Genomic DNA, 23,832 nt, shown 5'->3' with positions numbered 1-23,832 from the left:
TGTCAGTGATCCACAGAAAAACTGTGAAGTGCAAGATTGTCTCAACCTAATATAAACTTCTTTTTAGTTGTACTTATGTTCTTTGTCTATTAACTTACTTATATACTATCGCATGACCTCCTCTGATGCGTCTATAAAACATACCTTTTGTCTCGAATTTTTGTCCTGAATTTTGACCTGTCCTTAATTTTTGTCCTGAATTTTAACCCTTTGTCCTGAATATTTACACTCACAATCCTGAATTTGCACCAATGCTATTTGGTCACCCTACCCTGAATTTCCCCCTGTATCCTCGAAGTGTTATCAAATGCACTAGTGAATTTTTGTAATGCTAAATCTCTTTGAAATTACCATCAGTACGATAACTTCCAAAGAAAAAGGATGTCCTTTGTCCTAATCATTTCCGTATTGTAGAATATAATAGCTGATATTTCCTACAAATGTACTTTTTATTTTGATTTCTCAAAGTGTCACCTTGACATAAATCTGAGGCGCTCTCAAGTTGCCTACGTCCATGCCTGAGAAGGGCAAGCATGTTTCAGGTTTGTATTCTAGGACTTGCAGTCCTTATGTTATATGTGGACAAACAGATCTGCAAGTACCAAACTTATATAGCAGCGGAGTTTCCCAGGTCGATGCGTGCCTTTTTAGTTCAGTCGCGTTTTTTGTGAAAATTCGGAGCTTTTAGTCGTATTTATTCCGATATAAAACCAGGAGTGCAAGTTCCAGAATTCAAAGCAAAACGGGACTGGACTAAGTAAGTCACGCATGTACCTGGGAAACTCGGGCGCTTTACAGACATTTCGAGGACGAGGAACACTTTCTGTGTTCAATGCATCAGGGGAATCATGCCTAGCCTGTGTAGCAGGCAAATAACTCTAGTGAAAAAATGTATCTTTAGCACTGTTGTTTACTTTTTCTGTTTATGCTGCTTGGCTAATGCCGAGATTCTTTGAGAAGCACGGAGTCTCCAAACAGGTATTCGTTCTCTTAATAAAAAAAAAAAGAAAGGAAAAAAAATACACACACATATATATATATATATATCATACGTCATGTGATCAAGGGCGGGAATAAAGATATTGATCTGCGCAATACTTGGGTCCATGCTCGTCTTTCTCAGAATGATTGTATGTTCAAGCAAGAAAAAAGAAAAAAAATATATATATAGATATTGCTTTCAAAACGTCCTGGTTTGTCTTCAAGAAAAAAAATATATACACACACACACACCCTCACACACACACACACACACACACACACACACACACACACACACACACACACACACACACACATATATATATATATATATATATATATATATATATATATATATATATATATATATATATATATATATATATATATATATTGCTTTCAAAATGTCCTGGTGTGTTTTCAAGAAATTGATTTCATTCGCAGAATGTCTAATAAGCAAATACCAAAAATAAAAATTACGTTATGGTTACTTTAATAAAACATACGTTTATCAGACAACATTATTTTTTTTCTTCATTATTGGTCTTAATTCGCTGCGCTAGTTATTCAAGGTGTACATTATTTAAAAATACCTCTAATAAAATCTTGTTAACACAATAAAGGGTAGTGAAACATACTGTTTACCTTGTAACAAGTTTCCCTCCTGATGTGAGTTGCCCGATCAGAGTTGTTGCCAAGTAATGGAAAAGGTGAGAGTACAGAAGAGACGCCCACTCCTCACACTTTTAGTAACAGAAGGGGTAGTAGACTCTTCGACGGCAGGCGGCAGCAAGGCTACGCAGGTCCCTACCACGCCCGGCGTCAGGGAAATGAAAAGGACTTTGCTCTGCGAATGCGATGCTGTCAGGCCGAACGCTGGGACTGACTCCAGCACGCCCGGTGTAGGTGTTTGCGGACTGACAGCAGGTACTTACAAAAACAACGTCAATCAGCGCCGAAACAGGCCACAGCAGTCAGGCAACTTTAAAGGCTGCCTTTTATGCTGCAGCTAGAAAAAGTCTGTGACTCCCGTGAATGCCATGGGCTCCATTGCAAGCCAGTGGTAAAGTGAGCCGCCATGGGCACTGGGCAACAGTACCAGCAGGGACCCCCCCCCCTCCCCACACCACCCCCCACTACTGGTTGAGTAGATAAATACACCAATAATTGCTCCAGTCTTGGTTTCCCAAACAACTAAGACTATACTTGGAAATGCTGTCCCGAGATTAAGTTGCATTATAGATAAGTCAGTGTCAGAAGGTGCAAATTACAACTACGGTTAGGAAAGTTATTTTTGAAATCCTATGTAGGCAAATGGTCATAACACAAATCAGATGCGTTCTCGTGCCATCTTTAGGAGAGAGCACCTCAAGATTTGAGAGGTACTATATATGTGCCCAGCGATTGCAGAATCACGAAACGTCTTTTTAAATCCACTTTATTCTAGGTATAACTTTTCAAGAGCAGAATGATTTATCAATTTTATTAGGACCGCATTGAATGACTATGTATGTAACAAACTTTTTTTTTAAATGTAGAGCTGTTATTTTTAAAAGATTATTTATAAAAAGCTATATGAATGTAGCTAACGTTGGTATCTGAAAATTGGATTTCATATTGTTGACCTTTATGGAGGTCTAAACCAATTTTGTCAGGTGAGCGGTGTGTGATAACAGGGAGAGAGGGGGGTCAGTGTGAAAGGTGAGCAATGGGTAAGTGAAAAGGGACCGTAAGTAGTGTGTGAGTGCATGGTGAAGTAGGTTTGTGGTGCGTGAGTGCAGGGTGAGTGGTGTCTGGTTTGAGGTGAGCGGTGTCTGGGTCCCGTGTGAATGGTGAGTGGGTGAAGGGTGAGAGGTGGGTGAATGGAGTGTGTGTAGAGTGGAAGATGGCGAAGCACACGATGTGTGACTAAACCGTGATGTAGAGGCGTTGATGGTCGTGTGTAGAGCGTGTGGTGTAAGAGTGCACGGTATGTAATGCATGACTAAAGGGTGAGTGCAGAGGGAGTGGTGGGCGTGTCCACAGTGTCGGGTGTTAGAGTGCAGTGTACATGATTTGTGACCACAGGCTAAGACAGGGTGAGTGAGAGGTTTATGAGTGCAGGGTAGGCAGTTTGTTAAGTGCAGGGTGATTGACGTGCCTATGTGATTGTAGGTTGAGTGGTGTGTCTCTATAAATGAAGGGTGGGATGCACCCTTGTGAATACAGAGTGAGTTGCATGATTTGGTGACTGCAGGGTGCAGCAGCAGCACTTTAAAAAAGGACCCATTGGCATTGCCAATGCTTGTGTATATTTTACGTTAGTGTAAACAAGGCTTCGAAGGGAGGCTGCTGGTCTCACAATATTTATTTTGGAAGAAGTAGAGGAATTACATTATAGACAATGTAGATTGGGCCGTAGCTCACAGGGAAGATGTTTTGACGTAAATCGATTTACATTCCCAAAGACTATAGGTTGCACTAGCACTTCTAATAGATTTCACAAGTGTCTGCATTTTGAAGCCATGAAACGAACAGCCTTAAAGGTTACGTTTTATGAGCAGACAGTTGGGCCACTTGGTCATTTAAAAAAAAAAAAACAGCCCTAGGTTTTCGGTTGTTGTTAGATGACTAGATGTGACGTGACACTGGGCTTGCAGTTACCAGTGGTGCAGCAGGTGCATTGGAACCATGACCCCTGGCTGTGAGGGACCCACTAAATCCAGATTTTGCAATCTAGCTTGCCTAATGCAGATTGAAGGTTTACTGAGAATGTGTCACTCCTCTTAGAGGCTATGCAGGTTTCATACTTTGAAAGTTTTCTTAATGAGCCATTGTCGATTGAATTATACAATATGCTCAAATAACTAATGCAATTGTTTTAGCATAAGTACTTGAAAAACAAAACTCTAGGCGCAATGCCTGAAATGGAATAGTTGAGTTTACTCTGCCAAAGTTTCTAACAAGTTTACCATCGAAAACATTCAGATAAGACCATTTATCTATGGGGTTATATTCTTCTGCAGGGCTTAAAATTGGTGGAATTTTTATTTGGTAGATACCAGTAAATGAATACATTCAAAGAATTATAGAATTTATTGAACGCCCCGGTGTGCTCTAAAGCCTTAAATCCTATTTTCCTTACCTGTTGCGTGTTGGCATGATCATGATGGTATGTTCTACCGAGGTAAGCATAATTTATTATAAACTAAAGGTTTGTTTTGTTCCTGCCCTTTTAAATGAAACTACCTTCGTTTTTGAAATGTTAACTTTGGGGATCAGTTTTTACCGAGGTAAGCATAATTTATTATAAACTAAAGGTTTGTTTTGTTCCTGCCCTTTTAAATGAAACTACCTTCGTTTTTGAAATGTTAACTTTGGGGATCAGTTTTTTGGCTTAGACATGTAACGCTTTTAAATTACACTGCAGGCCGATCAAAGCTAGATCAAAAATGACTTTATTATCTGCCAACATCAGTAGATGAAGTGCACAGGAACTTAATTTTGGGAGAAGTTTTTAGCATAAGAAAAATGTCATGGCAATTCATGTAGAAACAGGGAAAACAAACGTAGTGCCAATATACACCTTTGTTTTTAACTATTGGCAGTTTCACACTTTTGATATTAAACTAGTATTTTCATCCATCATTACTCTGGATCATGTTGATGTATAAAAGGCAATTATTAACCTTAACATGTTCGGTGGAATGCCAAACCTCGAAAGTTTGTTCCACAATGCTGGTTTATTTACGCAATCAAATACAGTTACAAAGTCAATAAATGCAGTGTAGATTATTCGAGACTTTAAAGTTAGACATTTTTCAATCGGTGTTTGCACAAAATATTGTCTGTACTGACATTTAGGTCAAAAACAGATAGTCCGTGGGCAATGATTTCACTCTCGTAAACCCAATCCTGGAGATGACCTGGTATGCTTGTCTCAAAATCTTTACTATCGTGTCAAGGACAATTTATAATTACTGGGATTCGTGCAAGATCATTTATTTTTCTGAGGTATGACAACACTCCCTGTCCAAGAGCTCGGTTTTCACCCAGATTTGTAGCAATATGAAAATAACAAACCCCAAAAATTGCCCCATGTCTCAGGGTCCATCATTTTGTATTTAATTCCAGATAGAGTACATTTTGAAAATGTCTTGAGGGAGTTTTCTGAGTTAAAAAAATAGACGGGTACAAAATTAATGCAAATAAAACAGAGGTTCTTGCCCTTAATGCCGATCTGCATGCTTTTCCACCTTGTCTGAAACCACAAGCGATGAAAACTGATCCTATAAGGTATCTCAAGAATCTGTTAGAGCAATGGACATTACTCCCCTTATCCATAGTGGGTAGAGTGTCACTGATTAAAATGTCCATACTTCCGCTACTAATCTTTTTATTTTCTAATGTCCCGATAAAAATAAACCAGTAATATTTCAAGGAAATGGACACTTTATTCAGGCAATTTATTTGGGGTAAGAAAGCTCCAAGGGTCAAACTGAATGTGTTACAGCTACCAATAGAACAAGGGGGTTTGGCATTGCCGCATTTAAGAACATACTACGAGGCTGCGTTTTTGGACTTAGTATCTGGCTTGATAGGATCTAATTTTACTAGAGACAGCTTTTTTGTTGATAAAATGACACAGGAAATTGGATTAACAACTCCAGTATTTCTAAAAACTTCGAAACTTCCCAAAAACACGGTATAAAATTAAAAAAGATTATTCTTCTAGACTTCAGTACTTTTATAAAAGGATTAGTTCGTCGGGTCTCCAGTATTTAAAAATCAGAGAATGTGCTAGTCTCGGCCTCCAGTTACAACTAAGACATATAAATATTTGGGAAGGTTCTGGACTGTCTGAGCTGAGGCATTTTATAATACAAAATAGGCCGATTTCCTGGCAGGAAGTATTGGTAAGGACGGGGAACCATAGGAATCCAACCTTTCTTGAATATTTACGAATTGTTTCTTTGTTAAAAAACACTAGTGGTATGCTGGATTCCCCCAACCACCTCGTGGTAGCCCTTTATGGGGCCAATTTAAGAGGGATAGGAAACTGGTATAGATTGCTACATAAATTGGGACAAGCCCCTCTGATAAACAATCACCTGGAGAAAATAACTCAGGAGACAGGATGTAGGCTGTCAGGGAAGGAGTGGGAGTCAGTCCGTTTTTTAGGAAGTAAGGCATTGCGAGCTGCCAATTATAAAAGGACGGCCTTCCTAAAGCGATGGCTTTCTTACCTAACTCTGGCTACTTTAAGTAAAAGATTCCCGGGAGTTGAAAACAAGTGTTTTCGATGCTAAACAGATGGGGAAGGTGGGTGGCACCACACCTTTTTTCGTGCCCAGGCTTAAGGATTTTTTGGGAGACAGTCTTTTCAGATGTTGAGCAAGCAATTGGAAGGAGAATTCCGATTTAGGCTGAAGTCACTTTATTCGGAATTTGTAAGGGGAAATAATGTTATCTGAACCAGAAAAAAGCTTTTATATTTATGTTGAGCTTGGTAGCTTGCTCCCTAATTTTACAAAATTGGAGATCCAGGGAAGCTCCTTCCCAGCTGAAACGGTTTAATAAAAGGAAAATAACTCAAAGATTTTTTTAAATTTTTTTATTGAACAAGCCGTAGGAAAAAACATTGGTACATTAAATTCTTCATAATTAGACAGAAATTTCCAGACAATATACAAGAGACAACCCTAGACTATACAATACCACCAAAAAAGTACAAAAACTGCAATAGCGCACGTCTGAACGTACCGATATTAAAGTGCTAGCACTAGAAAAACAACTGATATTATACAGCAAAATTTCTACTATAATTCATACAAACCTACCGATATAATGCGATGAAGATAACCAAAGATATTATTGCCATTCTTAAAATACTATTACAAAGACATGCTAAATTGGCTAATATAGAAACAACAGGTATGAAACATCAAGATTGCTATACGGTTCATAAAGTTGTAGTGCTATAATTTACGAGAGCTACCGATTTAAAGCAACAAAAGTATTGTTGCCATTCTTAAAGTGCTAGTGCAGTAACGTGCAAAATTGGAATATATAAAGTGACTAGTGCAATAAAATGCAGAAACCACCGATATATAGCAACAAAAATATTATTACATTTCTTAAGATGAAAATGCAATATCGTGCAAAATTGACTAATATATACGATAAAAAGCACAAACAGCTGATATAATGCAATGAAGATAACCAAAGATATTATTGCCATTATAAAATACTATTGCAAGAACGTGCTAAATTGGCTAATATAGAAACAACTAGTAAAAAACATCAAGATTACTATACGGTTCATAAAGTGGTAATGCTATAATTTCCGAGAGCTGCAGATTTAAAGCAACAAAAGTATTGTTACAGTTCTTAAAGTGCTAGTGAAGTAATGTGCAAAATTGGCATAAATAAAGTGACTAGTGCAATAAAGTACAGAAACCGCCGATGTGTAGCAGCAAAAATATTATTACATTTCTTAAGGTGCAAATGCAATATCGTGCAAAATTGACTAATAAATACGATAGAATGCACAAACAGCTGATATAACACAGTTGATATGTAGTTGCAGTTCCTAAAGTGCAAATGCAATAACCTCTTAAAAATTGACTTAAATAAAACAATCAACTTCCTTTTATCGATTCAAGCTTCTCAAAATATTTCCAATTCCTTTCAAATCTGGCAATCACACCCACTCTACCTGCATACGCTCTCTCAAAATTACATGTTCTTCTCATTTTATTAACCCATTTTAATTGACATGGGATCACCGTAGATTTCCAATTTTATAGAATCAGGGACCGTGCTACGACAGTAGAAATAAAAATAAACACTTCTTCTGATTTATTGAACCTATTCCTTACTTTGCAGATACCAAAAAGGGCCACCTCCGCCTCTGGTAATAGAATTTTCCCAGTTGCCATCTCCAAGTCTGCAAAAATCCCCTTCCAGAAGGATTCTAACTTTGGACAAGAGAAGAAGATATGATACCAACCACCCTGACCCCTAGATTTGCACCTAAAACATTTATTCTCACATTCAGGTAATATTCTCTGCAAGGCCTCCGGGATATAGTACGCCAGCCAGCGAGAAAGAAAGGACATTCGCTTATAATTAGCTGCTCGGAGTGCTTTATTTCCTAAATGGCATATTACCTTCCAGTCTTTATCTGAAAAAACGCACTGTAGCGTGAGGCCTATTTTTTCTAGATGACTAACAATTATAGGAGATGATCCAGAAGGGAGTAACTTTTTAGACCAGAATCCAATACCCTTATGTTTCTCCCCATATAAAGCTGTTAACAAAACATTGGGTGTTGTATCTAAGCCTCCCATTTCTTTTCTTATAAAATAAATCAGTTGTAAGTATTCAAAAAACATGAGCCGTCTGGGATGCGCTCTATCTATAACCGGTTGCCAGCTAATTAACGTATTTTGAATGAGTAGGTGCCTTATTTCACAGAATCCGGCAGATTCCCAATCTATCAGGTGATTCGAAGATATCTTAAGACCCATTTTAGCGCATTCCGACAATTTCAAATAGATAGATCCATCTGAACCGTATTTTTTAAATAAAAGCCGTAATCTTGATGAGTACCCTATAAGTGTCTTATATCTTGTTTTCTTAGGAAGCTTTGCAGTTTTTAAAAAGATAAAAATTTGAGAGCCTGATTCCTCAAGCATTCTATCCCAAAAAAAATTGTCTCTTGTCTGTCTAATCCTTAGCAATCCTGTCACTATATCGAAAAAAGGTGCTTCATAATATGTCTTAAAATGGGGAAGAGCGAGCCCACCTTGGTTTACAGGGAGTTGTACCACCGAAAGCTTGACTCTTGAGGCCTTTTTATTCCAAATAAACCTTCTCAACATAGATTCGAGTTCTTTAAAAAAGGCCATATTGACTTTAATTGGAATATTGCTAAACAAGAATAAAAGCAAAGGCAGTACATTCATCTTTATCAATGCCACTCTGCCAATCAAAGACAAGGGCAATAGGTCCCATTGTTCAAGTAGGCTCTTAATTTTGTTCTTCGTTTTTATATAATTCAGTCGAAAAAGTTCTTGAAACTCTCTGGTCACATAATACCCTAGGTATCTTATTGGATCCCGTTTTTCTGCTTGAGACTGAAGATCTAGCGGAAGAAAATCTATATCTGAATTTAAAATGACAACTTCCGTTTTTTTCTCGTTGATCTTATAACCCCCGATCTTCTCATATTCCTTAATATCTTTCATGAGATATAAAATATTTTCTTTGTCGGGAGCCAAATACAGGATAATATCGTCTGCAAATAGTTTTAACTTTGACATTCCAGCAATTGGGGGGAATATTGCATCATTATTCCTTATTTTTATTACCAGGGGTTCGATAAAAAAGGTAAAAAGCAGGGGAGATAAGGGGCAACCTTGCCTAGTGCCGCGATTTATTTTTATCTTCCCTGCATGCCTAGCATTAATTATCACCTGGGCTGACGCCCCTTCATAAATATTCTGTATCATACTAATAATTGGGGCAGGGAACCCAAAATAACCTAAGGAAGAAAATTACGCAGACCAGTTGACTAAATCAAATGCTTTTTCAGCATCTATCATTAAGATGCATGCAGAGATTGAATTAACATTAAAATAGTCTAACACCTGTATCAAGTATTCTGTGGTAGCTGCCATACATCGACCGGCTATAAAACCCCTCTGATCTTGGTGTATCACCTCCTGGGCTGCAAACACAAATCTTTGAGCCCAGATCTTCATAAGAACCTTGTAGTCTGAGTTTAATAGACTAATTGGTCTATAGGAATTCACATCCTCCGGATTCTTATCTTTCTTCACGAAGCTAATAATTGTGGACTCTTTAAACTCAGAAGGAACCTTACCGCCTACTCTAATATAATTAAATAAATTTCTTAATGGATCCTCTAATTCCTTCAAGAAGACCTTATAAAATTCGATCGGGAACCCATCCATACCTGAAGCTTTTGCTCCCGCTGTTTCTTTTTAAGCATGGGCGGATTTAGCAAATCTGGCGTACGCGAACTTGCGTATTTACGGATTCGCAATCCGCAAAATCCGCAAACTCTCGCGAATTTGCGGATTTTTGTGTTCGCAAGGGTTCGCGAGGATTTGTGTGCCAGTTCGCAATTGTGAACTTAGTTGTCGGCTCGCAACGGCTGCGACTATGCTGTTTCTACGTCTGGTTCATCATCACAGGTTCACAGCACCCTCTGTTTCACCACTGCCACCCTCTGGTACACCCATGCCACCCTCTGGTACATCCTCACTGCCACCCTCTGGTTGGTTTATCGCTGTAAATCATGGGGGTGAAAAAAAGCAAGCACACCTGCCCTGCTTCAACTGCCATGAATTAATTTGGGGTTGATTAATGTGTCAGTGATTTTGAAACTTCCAGTCTGGCTGGCACCTGCTTCCTTCCTTATCTGTAATTTGCTTTCTGTTGCAGTGCAATTTTTTTTTCACAGGACCTTTATGGCCTACTTGTAGCTATTCTATGAGCCTGCTGTTTGGGTCAGAGCAGGGTCATAGAATAGTTGCAAATAGGCAACTGAACTCTGGAGGGGCCCCTCAGGAAGCACTAGAGTGAATGGTTACTAATGTTAAGATTGAACTTTTGCACCTGCTGATTGCTTTCAGTTCTGCAAAAATCGTTTTTCTGTAATTTCGCGCGATTTGCGGGGCGCAAATCCGTGCGAGATCGATTTCGGAAGCCGCGAATTCGAGCGAATACATGATTATTTTTTTTGCGGCGTGTATGTTTGCGTGATTTTGTGCGTGTTCGCAAGGCGCTTGTAGCGCTACGTTTGCGAAGTTACCCTAGCGGTCGTACATGGGCACGGCCATCTTGTTTGCGTGACGTAATTCCGTTTCCGGACGCTATGTGTAATCTCGCAAAGTATGCGGCTCGCTAGTACAATTTCGCGCGTGATCGCGAGGAAAATCTCGAGCGAACTTACCCACGCGGTCGTGAACGGGCGCGGCCATCTTGTTTCTCATTCATTGCTATGGTTCTGGGCATGCTCTCTGTATCCTTTCTTAATCTCTGCCATCCTTTGCTTTTTTGAAGTTTTTTTTAATCTATTTTACTTATTATCAATTCCTCTATTTTTCTAGCTCTATATTTTTGTGTTTTCTGCTACTTTTTGTTAATTTTGAACTACTTTTTTAAACACTTTTCTTTTCTTCTTCCCTGTTCTCTTTCTTCTTTCCTATTTTGCTTCCTTTCTGCCCAGACCATGGCAAAGGGAGCCGGGAAGAAGCCCGCAAAGGGGAAGGGTCCCGCACCCCGTGCCCGGCTCCCGTGCGGGCGTTTGAGGGGGGAGACAGTGATAGCTCGGGAGATTTTTAGTGCGGAGGAGGTGGCCGCACTAATATTTCACGTCCAGCGCCACCTCCCCAAGACCATCCTGGGAGGCGGCAAGATCGCAACCGGCTACGGCATCCGGGAGCGCCGGAAGCGGTGGGAGAAGGTGTGCCGGGCCATGTTTAAACTCTCTGGGGTCCGGCGCACTTATAACCAGGCCACCCACCGCTGGACGGATGTCATGGACCGGGAACGCGACTTGCTGGACGTGCTTGGCGTAGAGATCCCCGGGCTTGGTGGGTAGTAGTAGCTATTTCTAGCTATTTCATCACTACTCTGTTTTATCCGGCTCTGTTATTTGCAAATGTTTGTTTTTTACCAAGAGCAATAATGCTGCCGATTACATTGTAGGTAAATTATATTTGAAAATCTTCTATGCATTTCAGGTGCACTGCTCTCCTTCTCAGTAGCCTTGCTACTATGCTTATTTGTTTTGTATTTTGTGTTCATTTCATTGGCCTGAGAAATTATGTATGAGTGTAGTGTAAAGAACTGCGTAATGCTAGACACTAAGGGTCATATTTTCAATTACCGGCGCATCCCTGCAAAGTAGCAGGGATGCGCCAGTAATTGTGCGCCATGCCACCACCACCCATGGGCCTAAACGTCACAGAAGCCTTACGCATCTGTGCCGTAAAGGCGGCGCATTGCTGGAGTTGCGTGCCAACGATGGCGCAGCTCCAGCAATGCTCTGGGGTGCCCGATCTCCCCAATGCTGCATCAAGCCGTACGTCGGCTTCAAGCAGGCGCAGGGTTTGAGTCACGCATCATTCTCCTAAAAGTGACTGATTGGCATCTTGTAGATTTCCCTCAGCCACTTTTAGGATTCGTTCCTGCATAGGAACGCCCTCCCTTGCGCCGGAACGCCCCCCTGATGGCGCAGGGCTTTACAACGTGATGCATCTCCCATATGCGTCACTTTGTTAATATACGCCGCACCATGGCGCCTCTTTTGTTCTGCCGCTGCGTCACAAAAGTCACGCAACAATGAAGCAAAAGAGCCGCAAGGGGCTTCAAAATCAGCCCCTACAGACTCAAGTCCAGTCCTTCCTTTAGACACATGGCTATAAGAAGAAATAGTGGTGGTGGTCGGTGGATTTATAGTTTGAGTATTCACTGATCTGCAAGCACGATGGACTTTGTCTGTCACTTCGCGTGCTGCGGACTGCTGCCTGCCAGGCCATGGTAAACCTTTTTAGTAGTCTGTTTAGTGAGTTACATAGGAACTTTCAAAGTCAATGGTCCGCAAATCAAGCAATACTAATAACGTAGTATACCACATGAGATCGGTCAATATATCCCGTGGAATAGTTGTCTATCTATTTGCTATTTCGCCAAAATATTTTGTATTGTTATTTTGAAATGTTTGATTTGGTTGACAAATATCATCCATGTTTTCTGGTCTTTCTTTCTTTCATGTTGTTCATCAGCTCCCCCCAGGGGCAAGAGGACACAGGAGGAGGAGGAGGGTGCTGTTCAGGATGCAGGCCAGGATCGGGCAGGCGAGGGCTCCTTTGCTGGCCCCAGTAAGTTTTAATTTTAATATAGAGTACCTGATTTTTCCTAGCGTTCCTCATTCGATTTTTTCTAAATTGTCTTTGATCTTCTTCTAGACTGGATCTAAATTCTTATCCTGCCTCGACTATGACTCCCTGTGGTATTACTAGATTATTCTTATTAGTATGTCTGTGTAGCTAACTAAGATTGCACATTTGGCAATTCCATTGGACTCCCATTCTAGTCAGCAATAGCTCTATGCACTGAGTGCAGTCCTCTGGGATTGTCCATAATGTCTTTTCAAGTCTTCGAAATGTTTATGCTTTGACAATTGCCAACAATAAAAAGGTGAATGACCACCAAGAAAGAATAAGATACTACTTTACTTTTGGTTTGGATACTAGGACAATCCATTCTACTACTGTTGCAGGGACAAATCTGCACAAACAGAACTATGGACACGAAATAATGCAATAAATTATTACATTGCATTTAGTTTTTTTCACATTTCTTTATTCCTCCTAGACCAAATATTATATAGTAGTGAGTGGTGTATTCTAACATTCTTAAATGTACTTTGTAGGTGGAACATCTGGTGGTGGGGCCAGCGCGGAGGTGGTGGTGTTGGACGAGGACTCTGGGGAGGAGGCGGTGCAAGTGCCGGACGTTCCTGTGAGGGTTCACACGGTGGTGGCGGGAAGAGGTAAGCTATATATTCCTTACTTATTGAGATTGAAGACTGCATAGCCTGCTTTCTGCACGGGTGTATTATAAATTAACCAGGTAGTAGCCTCCTCTAAATGTACTTCGACTTAGCTGTGAAGTTTTTGGCAAGAAGAATCCCAATAAGATCTGAGATGAACTTGATGGATGGGATGAACGAAAAGCGAAAGAAGGGTGTAAGTAAGTGTGGAAGGACGAGAAATTTAATGATGGCTGGCAAAAAAGAATGATATGTGTTTGCTTGGTCCCCAAGTGGCTGGGAAGGAAAGAAAATGGTATGGTGCATGGCTGGGTGAATGATGAAGCAAGGATGGGTGGAAGGAGAACAGCCTGGGTGGGTGAAACAGAAACTGTATGTGTGCGCATATACTTTGAATGGATGGATGCCTGGATCATGGTATTATCTGACTCTTAGATAGCATATGTGTATCTAGAGAGAGTAGACGGTCACTGGATGAACTAAGTGTTACCTTGAAGAGCATGTAACACCGCACCCGCACGTCCGTTCCAGTGTAGGAAAGGCAAGGAAAAGAAGTTGTAATTTTGTCCAAATACTACCATGAATAGTAGCAGTAGTTTGTATTGCAACTGCAAGCACAGCATATAGCCGGTTCTTACGGTGGACACTCCCTACCTCTCTTAATAACTTTAGTTTAGTAGTAGTACGTCATTCATGTGTGGGTGTATCACTGTTCACTCAATAATAAGCAAAGCACCTAAAGTCATCCCATATGTCATCAAATACATCCCATGTGAAGTGATAGATAATCAAATTATTTAGCTTCTTCATTTTCCTTTTCTAGTACTCATTTGCACTGTAGGGTGAAAGCTAAATTAATTAAGCAGTAGCCCTTGTAACAGAGTATTCTCAGTGCCACCCGTAATAGAAAAGGAAGAGCTCCACCACCTGCATGTACTGGACCGGTACAGTAACGCAAGTCTGTCTCACTCATCATGGTGTGCGTCTGTTTTTCTCGGGTGCAAGTTCACTGCGCTGGCATTATGCCGGCTTGCATAAGATAAGGTACCAATTTTCCTAAACAAGAGAGAAGAAGAAGAATAAGACTGGTGGACTGTCATAGTCGACTGTAATGGAAGTCCATAGTGCTCGTAGAATTAGTTCCTTAAACTCCCACTAATGTTAGAGCAAGGATGAAGAAGTGGGAGGTTAGATAGATACTGTCCTCAATAGTTATGTACTGTGCTTTCAATTTGCTACTTGTGCTGTGACACAACTTTGTGCTCAATCACTTTGTGTTATTAATCTTAAGGAGCCTTGGTTACAGACTATGTCTTTCTTTCTTCATATAGTTGCTCCTTCCAAATCAACTAGACCATCACGGAGGGAGCTGGCTCGAGTGGCCCGGCAAGGGAGGCTGGATGCCACTGTCGCCGAATATCGGCGGCTGGTGGCCCTGGAGGAGGAGGACACGCAGTCAACCGGTACGACAACAACAACATCTACTGGGACAGCTGCATCCTCCTCCGTACCCCCACGGGCTGCCAGCCAGCGCAGTGCTCCAGCGGTATGGAGCCGGGCTACCAAAGCCAACCGCCACCGCCGAGCAGCAAAGACACCAGCTGCCCCCCACAGGAGGCAAGGCACGCCAGCGCCGCTTATCCCTAAGAGTGTCCTACCTGGAGCAGGAGGTCCATACCTACAAGAACTTGGTGGAGGGCCTCCGCTTCGACCATGCCACCCTCCGCAAGGAGTATGATGCCCTGGCCGCTAAAGTCAACAGCGCCCTCCCGTAGTGTAGTGTCCCTTGCCCCTTTTTTAGAGACTTTTGGGGGGTGGGAATTGGGAGTTGGGTTGTGGGACTTTTGAAGGACAATCGTTGGGGTTAGGGAGGGTCTTGCGGGAGATTATTTTGTTAGGGCTACTAAAATATACTTTTTGAAACTTTATCTGACCATACCTGTTTTTTACTGCTTTTGAGTCTGGAGGGTGGGGGTTTAACAGTAAGTTTGTTTTCCTGAGGAGTCCTAGGACTTTAGTAGTACTATCGTCAATCTCTCGTCTATTCCTAATACTCCATTATACTACCTCCCACCAAACGCTTATCTTACCTGTAATTTGTGTTTGAAAGTAGGGCTAGTCCCAGGGCTGGCTCCACAGGAAATGGCGATTAAGGTTGGCAATCCTGGGCGGATTAAATGTCCTCATTGCGGTGGTACTAGTGGTGTGACACAGTGGCAGTTGCATGCATATGGAAAAAAAGAAAATGAAACCTGGTTTGTCCTTACTATAGCATTACAACGGTACGATAGAGAATATAGGAGGTGACAGTTCACTAGAACAGTGCCACACAGAGCCTAACAAATGGTAAAGTAGAAAGTACAACTAGTACTTGTGTTGAATTTCTTTGACATTGGCCACTACTACAAGAAATAGTACTGAAGCTAGCTGAGTAAGTCTAGAATATATCCTCGGATTCCTTCACCAGCCTGTTGCTATGACCTTATCCCCCCCAGCAAGTGTGTGGAATTATTGATGTCATTTAGTCACACATCAAGCAAAACCACACAGCCCGGGGAGAGACGGTTAGGGTTTTGAAAATGGATGGGAATGGGGGTTTCTTTTTGGGTAGGTTTTGTTGAGAGAAAAAAAAAGCACAGCATTGACAAACAAGAATTGAAGATAAAGAAATCTTTGGGTACATGGCTAAATCTTTTGAACACTAAGTGCCTCTCACAGAGTAAGTGATCCCCCCTTTCCTACCATGGATTTTCTTCAAGTCGCTTGCAACAAAAATTACACATTCCCACGAGTGCTCTAAAACCCCAGAACTCAGTTGCAAAAACCAAGAACACCCCGAAACACATGCAATCCTGCTGCTAGGGCTAACCCTAACGAACCCTAAGTTACAAAAAGTACCAAAACCTTTTTCATCATGGATGTTGTTAAAAGCAGTTTTATCCGGTATTAGACCTTCCCAGCAATGGCCCCAAAGCCGTCAACCCAGGCGAAAACAAGTAGAAGACCCCCAAACTGCCAAAAAGCAAAAGTACAAAAATGTGGACTTTGTCACTTTTGTGAAAATTTGCCAAATCACTCCGCGCGCGCTCTGCAGCTAGGCCCTAACTCCCCTCTGCCTCCATGGATTTCCTTCAAACCTCTTGCTATCTAAACTATCCATACCCAGTAGTGCTCCCAGACCCCGAAACCCATCCACAAACACCAGGAAGGCCCCCAAACAGGCCCCCGAAAACGCTACATTGAGCAAAATGTCAGAAAATGCAAAACCTTTTTCATCATGGATGTTGTTAAAAGCAGTTTTATCCGGTATTAGACCTTCCCAGCAATGGCCCCAGAGCCGTCAACCGAGGCGAAAACAAGTAGAAGACCCCCAAAGAGCCAAAAAGCAAAAGTACAGGTGATTAAAGTTTTAATTATATTAACTTGTGCAAAACAAAGAAAGACAGAAACATAGGAATAAAAGTCAATAAGTACGAAAAAGAAAATGTCTGAATTCATTGGCTCATTTTCAGGCCTCGGTGTCAGGGAAGAAGAGTTCGTCCTCATACACTGCCAAATGATCAGGCAGGAATAGGTCAGTGTCAGCTAACGCAGAAGAAATTCCCTCATCGAAGTTGCTGTCCTCCTCGTCTTCTTGCGTCGTGCGATCTGGTACTTTGAAATCTGGTGGTATGAGGTGCTCATTCATCTTGATCATTGTCAATATCTCCACATTTTTGGGCGAGAGGCGGGTCCGTTTGCAAGTTACAATGCCACCAGCAGCACTGAAAACACGTTCAGAAGACACACTTGCGAGTGGGCAAGACAAGTAATGTATAGCCAGGCGGGAGATCTCTGGCCCCATTCTTTTTTCCCATGCCAATACGCCAATGGGTCAGCATTAACATAGACCTCTGTTGAGTCATTCAGATAGTCCTGCACCATCGACTCAAAGTTCTCCACGTTTCCTCCACTTTGCTGAATTTTCGCTCGGACCTTTTCAGAACCATAACTAATCTCAGCTAGCCAATCGTCTTCATCACTCGATATTTCTGTTGTGTCTGGTGCAGATGATGCGGTTGCCGGTGTCTTTAACGGCTGAGAGGTCACTTGTGCCACAGCCACAGGTGCAGAAGTGGAGTCTTCTGACTGGGGATGGCCTGCTGATGCTGATGTACTGCCTTTTCCTTCAATTTGCTTTTGCTCTTTTTCAAACCTGATGGCTGACCAGGCTACCCAACATTTGTACTTTGTAGCATCTTCATCACTAAAAGGAAATAATGCAGAGCCTGCCAGCGCCTTTTTGTAGCGTGGATGCAGAATAGTAGCACAAATGTAATGCTGTTCTGAGTGGATCTTTTGAAGACGTTCATCGCCACGTAGACGCTCTAATAATTTCTCCGCCAAAAGAAAAGCGTCTTGCTTTTCTTCATCGTTTTGAAACTTTGAAGACACCGCCTTCAGTTTGTGCTCCAGCATGCGCAACAATGGGATAGCTTTTCCCAAATTACAGTCCTCCCTGCTGACTGCACGCGTGAAGAACTGAAGAACTCAAAAGGACGAAGCATGTCTGTCAGGCTTTTAACTAGCTCCCATTGCGCCGCATTTAACCTCAGGTCCTCCTTCACAGCTGTACCAATTGTTAAGAAATACTGATCGAGTACCGTAAACTGCTCATACAGATGCTCAAGCATGTAGAAGGTTGAGTTCCAACGTGTTGGCACCTCCTGGATGAGTGCTTTCACTGGCATTCGACGTTCATGTAGCAGGCTCCTCAGATGCTTCCGGGCCTTAAAAGAATGGCTGAAATGGTTGCACATTTTTCGGCAGGTGACCACTAACTGGCATGCTGGACTTTCTTTCCCCTAGAATTTTTTAACAACCAGGTTTATACAGTGCGCCAAACACGGCACTCTGAAATAGTCACCCAGTTCCATGGCCTTAACTACATTGGCGCCATTATCCGTGGAAACATAACCAATGCCGCGTTTTTTTGGGGACAGCCAGTGAAAGACCTTTGTGTTGAACTCATTCAAAATGTTTTCTGCTGTATGACGTTTCTCCAAGCCAAACATGGCTAGTGTTGCATGTTTCCGAGCAGCTTTAAAAACTTGGTCCAGGTCAGCACCTGCGTTTAGCTTTGCTTTAACCCCTGAAAAAGAGACCCAGTGTGCAGTGATGCACATGTAATCAGTGCCTGCGCCACTGGTCCACATGTCTGTTGTGAGATGTATAGTGTGAACAGCACTCTTCTGCAAAGCTGCCCCAATCACCTCCAGCACATCTTCATGTAGTGCTGGCACCGCAACTCGGGCAAAATAGTACCGGCTAGGAACCTTCCATTTAGGGCAGAGCGCTGCCACTAATTCGAGAAAACCAACCCCTTCGACAAAAGAAAAAGGGAGAAGATCCAGCGCTAGCATTTTAGCCAGCTTAGTGTTATACAGACGCACCATTGGGTGGTTGCGGTCATATGGCGCGTCTGAAAACAACATTGTTTTAACATTGCCCTGGACCATTTTACGGGACGATGATAACTTCTTTGACCCAGTTACGCTCGCTGATGGACTTTTTCGCATTGGTGTCTCACTCTGTCCCACACTCTTAGTGTGGCTCCCAGGGGTACTGGGTGTAAGTGAAGTGTGTGACACTTCTTCCTCCTCGTCATCATCAGATGGAACATCAACGTTTTCTCGACTTGCAATTCGGGCTTCCTTGATCTGCTTTAGGTGCGCCAACCATTGGACAGTGTGCTGTCTCTTAAGATGACCTCTCTGGCCTCCAGTCCCATAGTTGGTACCAAGCTTACCACGACTAACTGCAAGCTTACAAATGCTACAAATGGCTATGTTTTCCCTTTTTGTGGAAACACTAAAGAAGTCCCAAACTGCGGACTTGAAATGTCTGTGGGGGCCGGAGCAGGCGATACTGGTGATGGCCGTGCTGCTAATGCCAGATGAAGTGGAGGATGTGTATTGCTGAACTTTACTATGTTGTGCACTTTCACCACCACTAATTGAGGTCGAGGTGGATGGAGGTCCCTTCTGGCGAGTAAGAAATATGGAAGCGGTACGTTGTGGTGTACTAGTTAACATCAATGATTCTGGTGTTCCCATTGACTCCTCGTCGACTTCATCATCACGCTCAGCAGCCTGTCGGGCTAGGGTCAAAATGTCTGTTTGCTGCATGCCCGCTGTGGCTTCAGTGAGGTTAGTGATGATGACTGCGTCGTCGTCGTGAGAGTCTTCAGCAGCAGGAGTATACACCACTTCTTGTTGAGCATCATCACACCCCATAACTTTGAGAGTTTCGACGACCTTCCTTTTACGCTTAGCTACCTTTGTCAGATCATGGTGTGCCTCCTCAACCTCACTCTCAGACGGCAGTGGTGCTGGTTCCCAAGTAAGATCCAGATCATCAGAAGGAGGTGGGCTTGAAGAAGATGTAGACACCAACACCCTTGATCTTTTCCTTGCTCGGGATGTGGACGACAATGAATGATCATCAGGAGGAGTGGCTTCCTCGAATGATACCTCGGCTTGATTGTCGATTTCCAGATGTGCCCCTACTTCTGGAGGAACAACTATTGTGACCACTTGTTGTGCCCCTTCATGCACCTCTGCTTGCTCCTCTCCTTGCGCCGCCTCTCCTTCCACATGTACTTGGGCTTGTACTTGCACATGTGATTGTTGTTGCGGCTGTGGTTGTTCAACACTCGTCAGATGAGCTACAACAACCTGTGTTGATTGAGGGACATTGCTGCTGCTTTCTTGCGATGAGCCAACATCACTGGTCGATGGTGATTGAAGAACTATACTGGCTGTCTCTGAAGCACTCAAGGGCTTGGACCTAAGTTGGCGTGGTGGTGGTGGCACTGAGCCCAATGGAGCGGAGGTGCTGCTCCCAGCTAGGTCCCCAGCAGACCCCGCTGCTGCAGCAGACGTACTTTTTTTTTCCCAAAAAAAGTGGCGGTCGTCATCACACCAGTCTCCTTGGCAAGTGGCGCCACTTGCTTCTTCTGCTCCTTACTGGCAACTTTCTTGCTAGAGGAGCTGCGGGTAACTTTTTTTGGGGCCATCTTCTTCAGATGTCACTCTGAACAGCAGGCCGCAGTTGCACAAGTTGCAGAGTTGTCTGTGGCCACACGTGACGTTGTGCTGCACACACCGCAGCAGGACTTCTTCCTGGCACTGGTGGTTCTCTTGTGCACCTACAAGCAATGGAAGACAGAGGAACATCAGTTATACACCCCAAAAAGTCGAAAAAACACACAAAAATCAGCACAATCCCAGCCCATCCATTTATTTATTTATTTATTTATTTATGGTCTTATATCGCGCCTGAATAGACCCCCGAAGGGGTATCTCCGCGCTTTTGTCTGGTGGAAGAACATGGAATGTGCAGATACGAGCTCAAGAGTGACTGAGTGGGGTTGGTCAAAATTAACCATTTGTGAAAAGATGGGTTTTAAGAGTTTTCCGGAAGGTCAGATGGTTAGTGATTTGTTTCAATGTCTGGGGGAGAGAGTTCCAGAGAGCTGGACCTGTGTGTGCCAGGGCTCGGCCTCCCTGTCTAGATTTTTGGCCTGAATGGTGTTTAAATTCAAGAAGACAACCCACAGAAAGACTAGGCCCATGCACCACTCACTACCCCTGGGCAAAAGGCCCCACCAGCAGCCCCAAAAAAACGACAAAAAACCAAAAATTCAGCACAATCCCAGCCCATCCATGGCCTCAATGGTGTTGAAATCCAAGAAGACACCCCACAGAAAGACTAGGCCCATGCACCACTCACTATCCCTGGGCATAATGGATGAAAGCTAGGCAAAATAAGTGCAGGCCTCAGACACTGCCTCTCTTCAAAATGGCCCCTTGCACCCCAAGCACATGTTGCCAGTACCAGCACTCAAGATGGCCACCACCACCACCCACATGGCCAGTCCAAATCAACAGTAGCACCCCCAAAAAAGGAAAAACACACAAAAATCACCACAATCCAATGCCATCCAGGATGTTTACATTAAAGAGAGTGAGACCCCACAGGCAGACTCAGTCCATGCACCACTCACTACCCCTGGGCAAAAGGCCCCAACAGCAGCCCCAAAAAAACGACAAAAAACACAAAATTCAGCACAATCCCAGCCCATCCATGGCCTCAATGGTGTTTAAATCCAAGAAGACACCCCACAGAAAGACTAGGCCCATGCACCACTCACTACCCCTGGGCATAATGGATGAAAGCTAGGCAAAATAAGTGCAGGCCTCAGACACTGCCTCTCTTCAAAATGGCCCCTAGCACCCCAAGCACATGTTGCCTGTACCAGCACTCAAGATGGCTACCACCACCACCCACATGGCCAGTCCAAATCAACAGTAGCACCCCCAAAAAAAGGCAAAACACACAAAAATCACCACAATCCAATGCCATCCAGGATGTTTACATTAAAGAGAGTGAGACCCCACAGGCAGACTCAGTCCATGCACCACTCACTACCCCTGGGCAAAAGGCCCCAACAGCAGCCCCAAAAAAACAACAAAAAACACAAAATTCAGCACAATCCCAGCCCATCCATGGCCTCAATGGTGTTTAAATCCAAGAAGACACCCCACAGAAAGACTAGGCCCATGCACCACTCACTACCCCTGGGCATAATGGATGAAAGCTAGGCAAAATAAGTGCAGGCCTCAGACACTGCCTCTCTTCAAAATGGCCCCTTGCACCCCAAGCACATGTTGCCTGTACCAGCACTCAAGATGGCCACCACCACCACCCACATGGCCAGTCCAAATCAACAGTAGCACCCCCAAAAAAAGGAAAAACACACAAAAATCACCACAATCCAATGCCATCCAGGATGTTTACATTAAAGAGAGTGAGACCCCACAGGCAGACTCAGTCCATGCACCACTCACTACCCCTGGGCAAAAGGCCCCAACAGCAGCCCCAATAAAACAACAAAAAAAACAAAATTCAGCACAATCCCAGCCCATCCATGGCCTCAATGGTGTTTAAATCCAAGAAGACACCCCACAGAAAGACTAGGCCCATGCACCACTCACTACCCCTGGGCATAATGGATGAAAGCTAGGCAAAATAAGTGCAGGCCTCAGACACTGCCTCTCTTCAAAATGGCCCCTTGCACCCCAAGCACATGTTGCCTGTACCAGCACTCAAGATGGCCACCACCACCACCCACATGGCCAGTTCAAATCAACAGTAGCACCCCCAAAAAAAGGAAAAACACACAAAAATCACCACAATCCAATGCCATCCAGGATGTTTACATTAAAGAGAGTGAGACCCCACAATCAGACTGAGTCCATGCACCACTCACTACCCCTGGGCAAAAGGCCCCAACAGCAGCCCCAAAAAATCGACAAAAACACAAAATTAAGCACAATCCCAGCCCATCCATGGCCTCAATGATGTTTAAATTCAACAAAACAGTTGTATAATACATGCACCCATAACCAACCCTGGTCCTACTGGATACTGTGGCTACCCACAATATATTTTATTTAATGTTCTGAAAAAGTTCCAAAATTGTAGTTGCAGCAACTGTAATGCCCCAACAAACTTACTTGTGAAAGTTGATTTCTAATCCAAAAGTGATCCAAAGAAAGTCAAAAAGGCCTCAAATCCAAATATCCAGCAGCACCCACAAAAAGTAATCCTTCCAGGTCAAGGTCCAAATGAAAGTGACCAGCACATGAAGAAAGCACTGGGAGGAGCCTGCTGGACAGGAACAGGAAGTTGGAGACTGTGGGGCACTTCCTTCCTCTCCCCCCCCCCAAAAATGGACTCCTTGCAACAAAAAAGTGCAGGCAAATGTCAACCTGAGGAGTGATTCTGATAAAAATCATCATTTTCTGAAGGTTTATGCTGTTTGCTGGTGGATTTCTTGTGCAGAATTGCAAAATCTCTATTTCGCGAGTGCGAGATTGTTCCTGCCCGCCGCACCTACGTGTTCGCAATTGCGAACTCTCACGATGCGTGCTGTGCAAGGTAAGGTGGCAAGCCGCGATTACGTATTCGCGGGCGCCAACTCCCGCAGGATCCCGCAGCAAGATCCAAAATGGCACAGCACTCGCAAAATATCGAGAAAAACAACTCGGCAAAGGCTGAATGACGGAAAGTGAACGCCGTGCGCCACGCCGCGCGCCGCAATATTGTATCACCAAGCAAAAAAATCCGCCTCGTGCGAATTGACGGATTTTCGGCAAATTCGCTAGAGTTCGCGGATTGCGAATTTACCGAAAATCCGCAAATTCCGCGAGCGGAACGGATTTTACGCCCATGCT

The 23,832-nt window shown here is 43.2% G+C and overlaps 1 protein-coding gene and 1 pseudogene across 1 annotated transcript in view; one reads left to right on the top strand and one right to left on the bottom strand.

Moving 5' to 3' along the window:
- Positions 1-1,870, bottom strand: part of LOC144824919 (NXPE family member 1-like) — a 749,464-nt gene extending 747,594 nt beyond the window's left edge. Inside the window, exon 1 of the mRNA XM_078683880.1 lies at positions 1,627-1,870. The gene's annotated coding sequence lies outside the window, so the exon portion shown is untranslated. The remainder of the gene's footprint in view (positions 1-1,626) is intronic.
- Positions 1-23,832, top strand: part of LOC144824233 (elongation factor 1-alpha, oocyte form pseudogene) — an 81,751-nt pseudogene that overhangs the window by 36,979 nt on the left and 20,940 nt on the right.

Source organism: Lissotriton helveticus, chromosome 3_1 (genome assembly GCF_964261635.1).
Source record: "Lissotriton helveticus chromosome 3_1, aLisHel1.1, whole genome shotgun sequence".
In the NCBI taxonomy this organism is placed as follows: Eukaryota; Metazoa; Chordata; class Amphibia; order Caudata; family Salamandridae; genus Lissotriton; species Lissotriton helveticus.
The sequence above is the reverse complement of the archived record's forward strand: the minus strand, read 5'-3'. Positions and strand labels throughout refer to the sequence as shown.